The 14,034-nt window shown below is 36.2% G+C and overlaps 1 protein-coding gene across 1 annotated transcript in view; it reads left to right on the forward strand.

The window, feature by feature from the left end:
- Galntl6 (polypeptide N-acetylgalactosaminyltransferase like 6) overlaps positions 1-14,034 on the forward strand; it is a 1,038,819-nt gene that overhangs the window by 957,859 nt on the left and 66,926 nt on the right. The window lies entirely within an intron of this gene.

Genomic DNA, 14,034 nt, shown 5'->3' on the forward strand with positions numbered 1-14,034 from the left:
CTTGAGTCTTTTGTATAAAGCTCAGTAAGTTCATGTAACAAGCTTTTGAATAACAATAATACCCAACTAATTAATTAGGATTTATTAGAATGTTAATCCCACAAGAGCAGAGATTTTGTCCATGATATCTGCAGCTATACTCTCAACACCTAAAACAGTGTTTAGTGAGCACTCGGTTGTTGAAAGAGTTAATTAGGAAAATTAAGGGGAAAATGGTAATGGATTTTTTAACAAAACAAATATTTTAAAGAAGCACAATAAAAGTTTCAATTTCAACTAATCTTTTTCACGACTCCTTATTCCTTTCTGAGATTGTTAAAATAATATAGATTGCATGTATATTCTTTTTTTGCAACATTTAGAGTTCATAGTAATGAGATTACATCATAACAATCTTAAAAGACCCTTATTATTCCTCTCCCCAACCCAAATAATTAACATACTCAAGTAAATAGCTGTAGAAACACACTATTAGAATAAATAGACCAATCACAAAATTATGAAATGATTAAAGATCTGCATTTTGGATTAGGAAATATGGTTTAATTTAGTGATACTTGCTGCTATACTCCCAACACCTGGATAGTGTTGAGAGTTCACTCACATATTTGTTGAAACAAATGATTTACTCTTAAATTGTACTTCAATGGATTTTTAGTCATAAGACTTAATGCACATGAATCAGAAAACAAGAATTCACAAGGAAGCTAAATATTAAACAATTTTGAGTACACATCACAAATCAGCCATGTGGATATCACAACTAATAGCATTTTTAAATACCCTAAAGATAATTGTGTCCTGTCATTGATCCACTTCCACTCACTCAAAAGATCCCAGCTTGTGCCCCAGAATGAACCCATCTTTGGCAGGATGGATGCTGGCTTTGTAGGTGAAAAGAGAGTACAAAATCTGGGTGGGGTAAGTTGTACTGATCCAAAAGGGTTTACTTTCAAAAAATAAAATGTTTCATGTATTTTCAAGAGAGAAATGAAGTACTTTTTGAAGGAATGTCAAATATAAGGAATCTAGGCCTCGCACATAAAACTTCCAGGAAAAAAAAGTAAGGATTCATTCAAATGAGAAAAGTCCATAATTCTGAATTTTAATCTTTTCCACTTAAATTTTACTTGAGGGCTCATTTTAATTTTTTCCTAAACGGCTAGAGCAATTGGAAGGTCATAAATATTGAAGCTTAACTGTCACTCTAAGGAAAATTTTATGATTTTTAAGTTTAAAAAGTATATTAAAATGAAAAACAATTCTGATACTTTGTGGAAGAACGTCAACTACCTTGCTGTACCCTACATTATTACTAAATCATCAAAAATGATGAGAGACTGTGAAGATGCTTGAAATGCAGAGCCACATCTACCCAACAGATATTTTAATCTTTCTAACTTCATTAGGAAATGGAGAGGGAGCTGGAGACGTGATCCTAAGGCTTGTTTTAGACCTGTACAAAGTTCATTTTATTCTTCTAAAAACTGTGCATCTTTCATTCATGTACCTTTGCAAATTGGCGATTCCAGCAGACTTCTAAAACACACAAGCACACATACATGCATGCAAATGTGTAAAAGGGCTGTAGCCCTCTAAGTAGGGTACTAATGTGTGTTATGAAAAATAAATTCAATTCACTATTCAGTACCTTCTATTTACCTAGCATCACCATCTGGTGGAAAGAGACGAAATATCCATGTACATAACCATTAGAGTTATTTGGTTTTTTGGTGCTTAGCTTTTTGAGTTCTTTATATACCCTAGAGATTAGTGCTCTATCTGATGTGTGAGGGGTAAAAATTTGTTCCCAGGATGTAGGCTCTCTATTTACCTCACAGATTGTTTCTTTTGCTGAGAAGAAACTTTTTAGTTTGATTCTATCCCATTTATTGATTCTTGATTTTAATCTTGTGCTATAGGAGTCTTATTAAAGAAGTTGGGGCCTAATCCCACATGATGAAGATTAGGGCCTACTTTTTCTTCTATTAGATGCAGGGTCTCTTCTTTAATTCGTAGGTCCTTGATCCACTTTGAGTTGAGTTTTGTGCATGGTGAGAGATAGGGGTTTAATTTCATTTTGTTGCATATGGATTTCCAAGTTTCCCAGCATCATTTGTTGAAGAGGCTATCTTTTCTCCAGTGCATGTTTTTGGCACCTTTGTCTAATATAAGATAATTGTAATTTTGTGGATTAGTCTCTGTGTCCTCTATTCTGTACCATTGGTCTACCAGTCTGTTTTTGTGCCAATACCATGCTGTTTTTGTTACTATTGCTCTGTAGTATAGTTTAAGGTCTGTTATAGTGATGCTACCTGCTTCACTCTTCCTGCTAAGGATTGCTTTAGCTATCTATTCTGGGTCTCTTATTTTTCCAGATGAATTTCATGATTGCTTTTTCTATTTCTATGAGGAATGCCATTTGGATTTTGATCAGAATTGCATTAAATCTGTATAGTGCTTTTGGTAGTATGGTCATTTTGATAATATTGATTCTGCCTATCCAAGAGCAAGGTAGATATTTCCATCTTCTAAGGTCTTCTTTGATTTCTTTCTTTAGGGTTCTGTAGTTTTCATTGTATAGATCTTTCACCTCTTTCGTTAAGTTGATTCCTAAGTATCTTTTTTTTTTTTAGGTTATTGTAAATGGAGTAGTTTTCCTCATTTCCTTCTCAGAGGATTTGTCATTGATATACAGAAAAGCCTTTGTATCCAAAGTACATGTATAAAGACACAAATTGATGTCAATATACTTTATATACAACCAGAGATATGAAAACTTGTGCTGTGTATGTGTAATTTTAAGTGACAGATCTTGGGACACAGGCATAGACTTTCTGCCTAGAATTCTGATAACCTGAAAGACCTTTGCCAGATTTCCTTTGGCTTAAATTTTCATTTCTGGAAACAGAAAAATGCCTATGGGGCAGGTACTAAATAGGCTCTTGAAGTTTAAATGAGGAACAAACTGCACATACATCTTTCTTTCTCTCTGATAGTCCTGGTATGACAGAGTCCACACAGTTCAGCAATCTATATGCCAGAATACCATGAGGATGAGAGAAACGCTAAATGAAACAATCAGATTTATTATGGAATGAGACCTATGTCTTATATGGTTCACTTATATGCAAACTGGTTCATACAGATTATCAATAGAACTAACTTAATAGAAGAGGAAGCCTGGTGCGGTGGCATACGCCTATAATTCCAGCAGCTCAGGAGGGAGGCTGAGGCAGGAGGATCACGAGTTCAAAGCCAGCCTCAGCAAAAGCCAGATGCTAAGCAACTCAGAGAGATCCTGTTTCTAAATAAAATACAAAACATGGCTGGGATGTGGATCAGTGGTCAAATTCCCCCAGTTAAAAAAAGAAAAAAGAAGAAGAGGAAGTATTTGCCACAAACGGCATATAGTATTATTCTTTTAAAATAGGAATGCTTGTTTTATATTGACAGATTATGCTTAGTGACCTTACAGCCTACACTAATCCACAGACAGGTTTTAAATGCTTTTGACTCTCTGTTTCTACTTAAGGTTTCTTAACTGAATAGAATGGCCCATGAAGATTTCCTATGGTCACTGTACTTTGGGTACAAAGGCTAAATCCAAGTTGCTTTGCTCTGACAGCTGTGAAATGACTTCTTAATACACTTTCCAAGTTGCCTTTCTTCCAGGGCCATTTCTCTAGCAACACCCAACTCTGCTGACTTCGTAGATCATCTCAGACTCTTGAAATTGATGGGAATAGGGAGAGTGATAAAGGGGAGGAAGAGTGCTCAGTATACAAGCCAGACCACCCCAAGCCAATTAATGAAACCTTCTTTGTTGACCATGGTGTCAGTGATCCCAGTCTGAAATAGCTGAAATGGAAAAATACCATATCTAACATATGCAGCTCTCCTTTGTTTATGGCAGAAAAATATACAGGTTAAGGAAAAGCATTAACAAGACCAAAATGACTAGTTTGATATCGGATAATGAAATCACCAACAAGGCTATAAAGTATGGTGATGAATGGGAAAGCTGCACTCCACAAATTGACCTTTCTCCCCTGATGACTGTGAATCAGTTTACTCCCATAAAACTGCCCAGCAAATAAGAGCTGTAGCATGACAAACTTAGTCATCAAGAGCAGCCAGCACTTCTTTCTATTGCTCTTAAAACTATAGGGTTCAGATGCTTTATTTGAAACTATTATTGAGTTCAGGGACATGGTGGCCTAACATGGGCTTTCTCTTGGAAAGCAAGAATGATAAATTCTTCCCCAAAGACTCAGCCTACATAAATGGCTAAGACTTCAGTGCAGAAGCAATCCCTCTGAAAACAATAACCATCTCTAATTCTTCCTTACAATATAACAAAAAAGGGCTATAATGCTATATCCAACACTTGTGGCAAGAACTAAAGATGATTCACATACTGCAATCACATCTTTGCTTCTCGTCCCTTTTGGCCGTAATATAAAAATAGAATACCTTCTACTAAAATAATGTAGCATTTCTACTTAGGTGAAGCATTTATTGAAGAAGTTCAAGCAACTTCCAAAATAGTATTTCATTACTCTCCATGTTCTCCTCCCGAAAAATAAACCATAAATTTATTATATGAAAATAATGATTCAATAAATCATTAAGATAGGATGACCCCATTGTGATGAAGATAAATATCATCTCTAACCTCCAAGGAGGCTCACTCAGGCTGTAGAAATTCTGTCCATGTATTTATCAAGTGTCTCCTATGTGCCAGGCAGAAATGCATACGACATACCCTGTACCCTAAGCCAATAGCATTGAGCTTTTCCAATTAGATTAAGTGTTTCTTTCGTAAAGTAATGGCACCTCAGCTTAGGATACCCACACACTGTAGAAAATTTTCTGACAGGAAATGCTGATGGAGCATGCATATTCACCCTTTCATCGCATTGCCCCTTGAACACAGGGCTATTTTAAGTTTATATTATAGACAAGGAGAACAAGGCACTGTAATTATTCCATTTGCCAGGGAAAATGGTAAAATCTGAAACACAAATTTATTTACCACTACTTGACTCTCATTTGTTCCCTTAATTCCTAACCTAGAGGTATCGGAACTTTCTATTAAGTATCTGTCTATTCTGTTCATTTCCTTAACAAATAAAAATAGAATAACACATTGTCTTTTAAATATTTTAAATAATCTGGAGGTAAAGCATAGAGTTTTTGTACCATAAACAGACACCAAGAAAAGAAAGTAAAACAGTGAATGATTTGCAGATATAGTCTTCTGCCATTTCATATACTGTGAAAAAATATATGAGGTTAAGACATTGTTTTAAAACTTCATTTCCTACAAAAACCTCTCAAAACTATTCTTTGGTTTCATTTTTTCCTATTTACTTGCTCTACATATTTTTTCCCCAAAAGCTCCCACAGATGCTGTGTTCTCACCAACATTAAGGCATTTAGCTCAACTTAATTGTCTCAGATATTCCTTGGTGCTTTCCCAAGTTTCAGTTCAGCTATGACTTGTGAATCAATTATTTGATGCTCTCTACTGTGCAAAATGGAGCATATAATTGAGTGAGGCAGTCCCCTAGCTGTGGGGACAATATTCAGCATTTCTACAGCTATCCCATGAGGACTTACATTTTATATTAGCTTTTGTTTATACCTACCTACTATATTTTATAGAGTAAATATAATACTTAAATGGCAGGCATAGATACTTACATGATAATTGATTGTCATTATTAATCAGTACTTTTACTTTGTCATTCTTAATGAAATTAAAAAGGTATTTATTTTCTATTTCAGATGATCCCTTTTCCAGTTTGATTTGGTTATTCTTCCTCCCATAGAGAGCATTTTGACACGTTATGTTGTTATTTAGCATTTATATAGCTTTCTTTTTTCCAAAGCACTTGAGAAACAAACTACATGGTGAGCCCCATTTGTGGGCTGGTGGGGATTATAATTATGTTTTTATCATTACCCCTATTAGAACTGAACATTTTCCTGCATTCACAACTCCACTGGAGACTCAGAAAAGAGAAATCTTGCTCAGACAAAATAGGTCCCTGCTGCTACAAAATTAAGCTACTGAAATTTAAGCAAATTAGAATACTCTAGCATGCCATAATCTCAATAAACAAAAATGCCATTCTTGCAAGGGGCAGCAGGACTTACTGCTTTGCAACTCTGCCCTCCAGGACCCTAACCCCAGGATGACGCCACAGGAGCACCTGCATCGCAGGGACTCATTTTGAGGAATTAGCTTCTTCCCATGAGATGTGTGAATGCACAGTAACACGGAGCTTGAGGCCTCTGCTAGTTCATTTCCTTTCTAATTACCTTGTTTCTAATAGTTTATTATTCCATGGCAAGAATTCCATTTCCAACTCCAATTCCAGTGCCAATGTATCTCTTTTTTAGTGCTGGATGAGGTAGAGAAAAACATTTGGTGTTTTGTAAATTGACAACTGGTCAAAAACCAAATGCTAACTTTGTGGTGTCTGTGCTTTGGGTGTTCTGATTCTGAAAACAGTTTATAAAACAATTTCTCAGGGTGGAGCTATAACTCAGTGGTAGAGATTTGCCTTGCATGCTCGAGGCCCTGGGTTTGATCCTCACCACTGCCAAGAAAAAATAAATAAAATTTCACAGATTGCTTAAGCTATAAACAGACATATTTGATCTGAGGATTCTGAAATGAGCACTTATAAACACAGAGGATTGTTTTCTGCCTGTTTTGAAAGAATGGACAATCAAACAGGCCTACAAACAACTGCTGGAATAAATGCTACAGCCCCATTTAGGGTAGCCACATTTTGTCTGAATATTTGCCATGGATGTTCCTGTGACTCTTGATACCCTCTTTGGCTAATGGTAGGAAATGTTGGTTATAGCTTATTGTTTTTAAATATCGCATGGATTTATAATAATTATCTGGAAATAAGTCATACTTCCTTTGACATGTAAATTGTGATGGCACAAGGTACCATTGGCTTTATTGCCAGAAATGAACAACCTTCAGATGGTCCCAAAGGGTCTCCAGACCTTCCAGATGTTCATGCACCCACCTGCCAGATTCACTGTGTCCCCTGATTGCTTCTTCTGCTCCTGCCCTTTATCTTCTGCCTTTGAAGCCACTAAGGAAGACACACCATTATCGCCACCATACACACACAAGAAGAGCACCAACTTCTACTCATGGTGCTGTCTCTGGAGGAATCAATGCTTCAGTCCTCAAGTGCCAGACATTCTCTGGATCCTGGTTAGGCTCACACAGGATGGCTAAATCCTAGCTCACTTAGACTCAGAAGATCTCTGTTCCTATGGTCTGTCTCCAATAGTTCAATATCTCTGGTTATCTCCACTTGCCCAGAATTTCAAAAATGTCATCATGGAAATAATTCCATCATATTCTGATCCTCAATCTTAGCCTAAAAATCCTTCAAGTGTCTGATGGAATAAGTGAAAAATCAGAAACCATGCTTTTACTTTTGTCTTATCATCCTATTTTTTTTGTGTTGTGTCCAAGGCTAATGCAGCTTCCAGCTTGTTCTTTTGAAGAACTTGCTTTGGGGAAGCCAGACACTGTTATGGGGAGTCGCTTGAGAAGACACTCTAAGTCTGAATACAAATCAAAGAGAGCTTTATTTATACCTGGCCAGGGACTGTCACCCACCCATAGAGACTGAAGCTCTGTGGGAGAACAGCAATTTCCTGGCCTATATCTTGGGAATTTAAGGACAAAAACCCAGCTCAGGGACTTTCCTTAGTGTCATGCAAGCAAGCCAGTCATAGAACCTAAGACAGCAATTAGCACAGCAACTCAAGACAATCCCATCTTGGGTATAAGCAGGTGTTAGACAACCGTATCCTGAGTTTGAGCAGGTGGTTAGCAGGGGTGAGGATCAATTCAATGTCTTGGGTCACCAAGACCACCGCATCCTGGGTTAAGTACACTTTGTAGGGTACAAAGTACAGAAAACAATATATTATAAGAAAACAGCTTTCATCTCAGTTTCTTGGAAACAGCTCTTGTCACAGTATTTTTATAGAAGGCAACAAAATGGAGTCTTGGGCCTTTCTACAACAGTTCTTGCTTTATAATGGTCTTTTCTCACTTGTCAAAATCTTATGTCTATAATCTATATTTTTTTCTAATCTATAACCTATAACTTACACGCTTATTGATTGTATTTATCAGTTCACACCCCACAACAACACCAAGTCATAAGGATACTCAAGAAGCCTTGTATAAAAGTTCATATGAGAGAGAACTGAGTCCTCCTACCAACAGCAAGCACCAATGTGACATGTAATTAAGCCATCTTGGAAAAAGAACTTCCAGCCCCATTAAAATTTATGATTGCTTCCTCTGGAAGAATCTGACTGAAACTCATGAGAAATCTTAACCAAATTGCCTAACCAGAAACTACTCCCAAGCTCTGACCCACAGAAGCTATGAATGATTTTTTTAAATTTATTATTGTTTTAAGCCACTCAGGAGTGGGGTAATTTCTTATGCATCAATAGATAACTAATACTGCGGTTTTTGCTTAGCAGCCTTTCATAGGAAACATTCAGCATAGTTTTACCTTAAGAGACATAATTATTTCACGGGACACACTAGACGCTTAAAAACTAGGCAAATTTATACATCAAAGGATATGACTGACAGAGTAAAAAGGTAGTGAAGGAAAGGGAGAAAATTTTGCAAATCATGTATCTGATAAGGGTTAATATCCAGAGCATATTTTAAACTACTACAACTCAACAATGACAAAAACTAATAGACATGTGTAATGTTTAAAAAAAAAGTTTAAAAATGTTAAAGAGAATAGAGTTCAAAAATGGATTTATAGGATTGATTGATTTTCAACAAGATATAAACCTAATACAGTGGAGAACAGATAGGTTTTTCCAGCAAATAATGCTAGAACAATTGGATATCCATACCCCAAAAAAGGAAATTTCAATCCATATCTTGTACCATGTACAAAATGAGCTCAAAATGAAGCAGACTTAGGTAAAGGGTAAAACTACAATATTTTTAGGGAAAAATAGAAGAAAAAATTTATAAAGTTACGTGAAAACTTCTAAGAAATACCATAATAATTATCCCTAGGGGGGAAAATTGATAAATTGAAGTTCATTGAAATTAAGACATCTACTGTTCAAAGGCAGTTAAGGCAATAAAAATAGAAGAAGGCAAAGACTGTGAGATAATATTTGCAAATCATATCTGACAAAGTACTTGTACGCAAAATATATAAAGAATTCTCAAAATTCAATAGTTTAAAAAATCAAGAGCCAAGGTAGATCAAAAAATCAAGAGCTCAATGATAGAGCACATGACTAACATGAACAAGATCCATGGGTTCACACCATTTGACCCAGTCATCTCACTCCTAGATTTATACCCAAAGGACTTAAAAACAGCACACTACAATGATGCAGCTACATCAATATTTATAGCAGCTCAATTCACAATAGCCAAATGATGGAACCAACCTAGGTGCCCTTCAACAGATGAATGGATAAAGAAACTGTGCCATACACACACACACACACACACACACACACACACACACACGGAATATTACTCAACCTTAAAGAAGAATGAAACTATGGCATTTTGCCAGTAAGTGGATGGAACTGGAAAATATTATGTTAAGTGAAATAAGCCAGTCCCAAAGAACAAAATGCCCAATGTTTTTTCTAATATTTGGATGCTAATTCATAATAAGGGTGGGGAGAATAGAGGTACTTTGGATTAGACAGAAGGGAATGAACGAAAGAGAGGGAACATAGGGGCACAAAATATAGAAGAATGAATCAGACATTATTACCCTATATGTATATATGATTACTTGACTTGTGTAACTCTACATCACCAGATGAATGAGAAGTTATACTCTATTTATGTATGATATGTCAAAATGCATTCTACTGCCATGTATAACTAATTAGGACAAATAAAAAATACATATTTAAAAAAAATATCTTGGGTTCAATCCCCAGCACCAAAATAATAATTTTTTATGAGAAAAATAATTGAACACATACTTCACAAAGGACAATATATAGATGGTAAATAAGTAAATGTAAAGATGCCTAATATCATTAGTCCTTAGGGAAATGCAAATTAAAACTATAATGAGTTATTACTACACAATTTTATAGTGGCCAAAATTAAAAAGGCTGATAATAACATGGGTTGAGGAAGTTGTAAGGTAACTGAAATAATCATATAGTGCTGATGAGAATGTAAAATACAGCAACCACTTTAGAAAACAGTTTAGCAGTTTCTTTAAGTTAGGTATATACCTAGTACATGATCCAATCATTCCACTTCCAGATATATTCCCAAGAGAAATTTAAGCAAATGCCCATACAAGACTTGTATAAGACTGTTCATAATAGCTATATCTGTAATAGCCCAAAACTAGAAATAACCCACAAGTCCATCATCTGGGAAATGGATAAACAAATTGTGGTATATTCATATGACAAAATACAGTATAAAGTAATACATGGTGCATGCCTGTAACCCCAGAGGTTCGGGAAGCTGAGGCAGGAGGATCACAAGTTCAAAACCAGACTCAGGAACTTAACAAGACCCTAAGCAACTTAGCAAAACCCTGTCTCAAAATAAAAAATAAAATGGGCCGAGTATATAGCTCAGTGGTTGAAAACCCTTGGGTTCAATACTTGATACAAAAAAAAAAGTAATACATAAAACTATATGAATGAACCTCAAAATGATTATGCTGAGTGAAAGAAGCCAGGTGGAAAAAGCACATACTCTATGATTCTACTTATATAAAAGTTCAGAAAATGCAAATTAAATAACAGTGACCAAAAAAAAAACTTATTGCTGGTTACCTGAGAATGGTTAAAACTCCCACAGGAAAGAAACTGAGAACTGTCAGAAGCAAGAGGAAACATTTGGAGGCGGTTAATATGTTAATTATCCGAATTGTGGTGATGATTTCATTGAATATATACGTTTGTCAAAGTGTGCCAAATTGTACACTTTAAATATAAGCAGTTTCATACATATTATTCTTCAATGACGTTGTTTTTTAAAGTTAAGCTTACCAACATTTTTTTTAATAAGATACATTACTAAATCATTCAGGGAGTTGATTTTTGTTCAGCCTTACATCAAATGCTTCCATAAACACTACCATAAATATTCAAAAGATTCAGGCAAAAATATGATAAAGATATAAAATCAAAGAAAAAGCTAACCTTTGTTCAAGACAACCAAAAGCAGGTAACCACCTACAAACAACTCACACAGCCTTGGGGAAGAAGGAAGAGGAAATTGCCTGTCAGAGAAGCCTTGTTTGTAAGACTGGATTAGCCTCCTCTCCCTACACTGAAGGTTTCCCACTGACTTCAAAGAAGCCTTCAGATCAGAGGAAAGTAGCGTGGGGCTGAATAATTGTTCTGAGGTTGGGACTCGCTTAAAGAGATTCTCTTTTGAGCTGTACCCAATATGACATTATCATATTATCAATGATAAGAGGGCTTTGGGATGGGACTACTGAGCCACTAAAGCCCTCTTAAGCTTCAAAGAGGAGATGAGAAATGCATTCAAATCAAAGCAAAATTTTTAAAGTCATGGGATAGTGATACAATTCCTTGCTGTAGGAGTGACTGTGACAAATAAGAAACTGTATCTGTATGAGATTGGCTCTGTGAGCTGTTACTAGTTTCTGGAGCCCAGGAAGCACCAAGCAATATATAGCTGAAGAAAGAAAAATCTATTACTCAACTCTCCATAATACAGTAGGCTAATATTGACACAATCCCAGCTTGTGGATTAGGATGCATATGTAATAATCACCCCCTGCACAAAGAAGCAGAAGCACTTTGCTGAGATGAGGTGGTCCAAGTAATATAAATGTATGGGACAGTCTCATGGCCAGGGAAACAATTTTAATTGACTCCCAAAAATCATGCTGAGAAGCTGAACAGGGATTGCATGTTTAGGAGAATTGAACAGTAGGGCCTAAAATGTTGCTGGCCAAAAAAATAATTAGCACATTGATTTATGTAGCTTCTTGAACCAGCAGGAAAAAAAAAAAAAAGGAACGATCTATTTTCCTCCTGCTGCCCAATGAAGATGAACAGTCAGAACTAGAAATCCATTCATATGAACTGAGCTAGAAATGTGATTTAATGTTCCTTGTAAAATACCAATTCTGAGACCTGATGAGTATTAGAATTAAGGACAGATTTAATGCTGGACTGAACAAAGAAAATAGGACTTGAATGCAAAAGACCGCTAAATAGAGCTGAATGTGTTAAATGCATTAATAAATATATGGGTAACACACAGAAAGCAGAGATTAATACCAGTTTGGGTTGAATAGGGGAACATGTTGTGATTGATAGGCAAGAAATCACAGAGGGTGCCATAAAAATAGAGCATGCTACCAATGTCTTTTACATAGAAGGTGCTCAGAATAACTGCTTTTACTTCATTTATCACCAAGAAGTATGAAGGTCTGCAGCTTTTTAAAATAGAGAAATCCTTCATTTGCTTTCTACACCAAAGAACTAAACTCATTCCTCAGCTCCAGTAGATATCTTTCTCAAACAGTAACATGACCTCTATGCTGTGGGCACTATCCCAGCAGGGGAAGACCTCTCAGGTCCATCCAACTCAAATGCAATTGGGCCCTCTACCCCAATCTTCTGTGTTCACATGAACTTGATCTTAAATAAAGCCCAGCTCAGATAGAGGGCCTTCACCTACTCATTCTCAGAAGTTAGCAGTGCGCCCTAATCAGACCATTCTAGCCATGCTGAGCCTTTGCCTTTAGCTACCAATTAGCCGTGCTGTTTCCTTAAGCTCTGTGGCTACCTCCCTGTTTGCTTCACAGATAGAGGGCCAGCAGGATCCACATGTTAGAAGCTGAAAAGCAGTGGGATTGCGTGTTTATTTGATATCAGCTGTGTATCACAGCAGACTCCTCCACAGAGAGCTGATTGAAACTTCCCTGGAATAATTTCCATAGAAGCAAAACATTCACCATGTTTTGGTGAATGTATTGTCAATAGCATCGAGGTGTGCCAGCCTCTGCACATAGAGTCACTAAATGAATTACAAACATTCGCGGAACACATATTATAGGAAAATTACGTATTTGGGGATGTAGGGTTGCCATATTTAGCAAATGAAAGTACAAGATGCTCATCTAAATTTGAATTTCAGATATAAACAACAAAGAATTTTCAGTAAAGGCATGCCCCATGCAATACTATTAATTTCAGCATTAATTATATTTGTATTTTTAAATTATTTGTTGTTTTTCAACAACAATATGCCATGTGTTTTATCTGGCAATTCTAATTGGAAGAAATAAAAAGAGTTTCACGGAACAGATGGGATCAAATGAATAGGAGAGAGGACTGAGGAAGGAAAACTGACGTGCACAAAGGCAGGAGGTACTTGAATTTTTTTCAGAGGCAATGAATGGAGAAGTTCATATAAACAAAAGTTTCATGCAAGAGAATAACATTAAGAGAACTACCAGGGACCTATTGTGGAATGTTTTAAACAGTGGGCAATCCTTATGTAGCAAAAACTTGGAGGTGGGGTATAATTCAAGAGTCAGATGTTTCTTTTAGGGGAACTGTCTTGTTTAGAAAAACACCTGGAAGGAACATTTTGGTTATGGGAAAAAATAGACCTCAGAGTTGTCCAGGATGATAAGGGACAATGAAGAAGATGAATCTGATCTTCATGAAAAAGGGAAAACATGATATTCTGGTACAGCTCTACAAAGGAGAGCTTAAAGGAATTTTGAGGGCAGTATCATGGCAGGAAGCCATCAGACTGAAGAAGGAAATTTGGGTTAGGGAGACATCTCCTATAGCAATCAAAAGATTTGAAAGAATTCAAGAGGTCAAATGCTCCATCCCATAGCATCATTCTTGCCTGAAAATCTTCAGGAAAAGCCTACACTTAAGTGATCTACTGGAAAGACGTTTAAGAGATGAAGAAAAGTACCTAAGCATCCCATTCAAGTA

This window comes from Callospermophilus lateralis, chromosome 4 (assembly GCF_048772815.1).
Source record: "Callospermophilus lateralis isolate mCalLat2 chromosome 4, mCalLat2.hap1, whole genome shotgun sequence".
NCBI lineage: Eukaryota > Metazoa > Chordata > Mammalia > Rodentia > Sciuridae > Callospermophilus > Callospermophilus lateralis.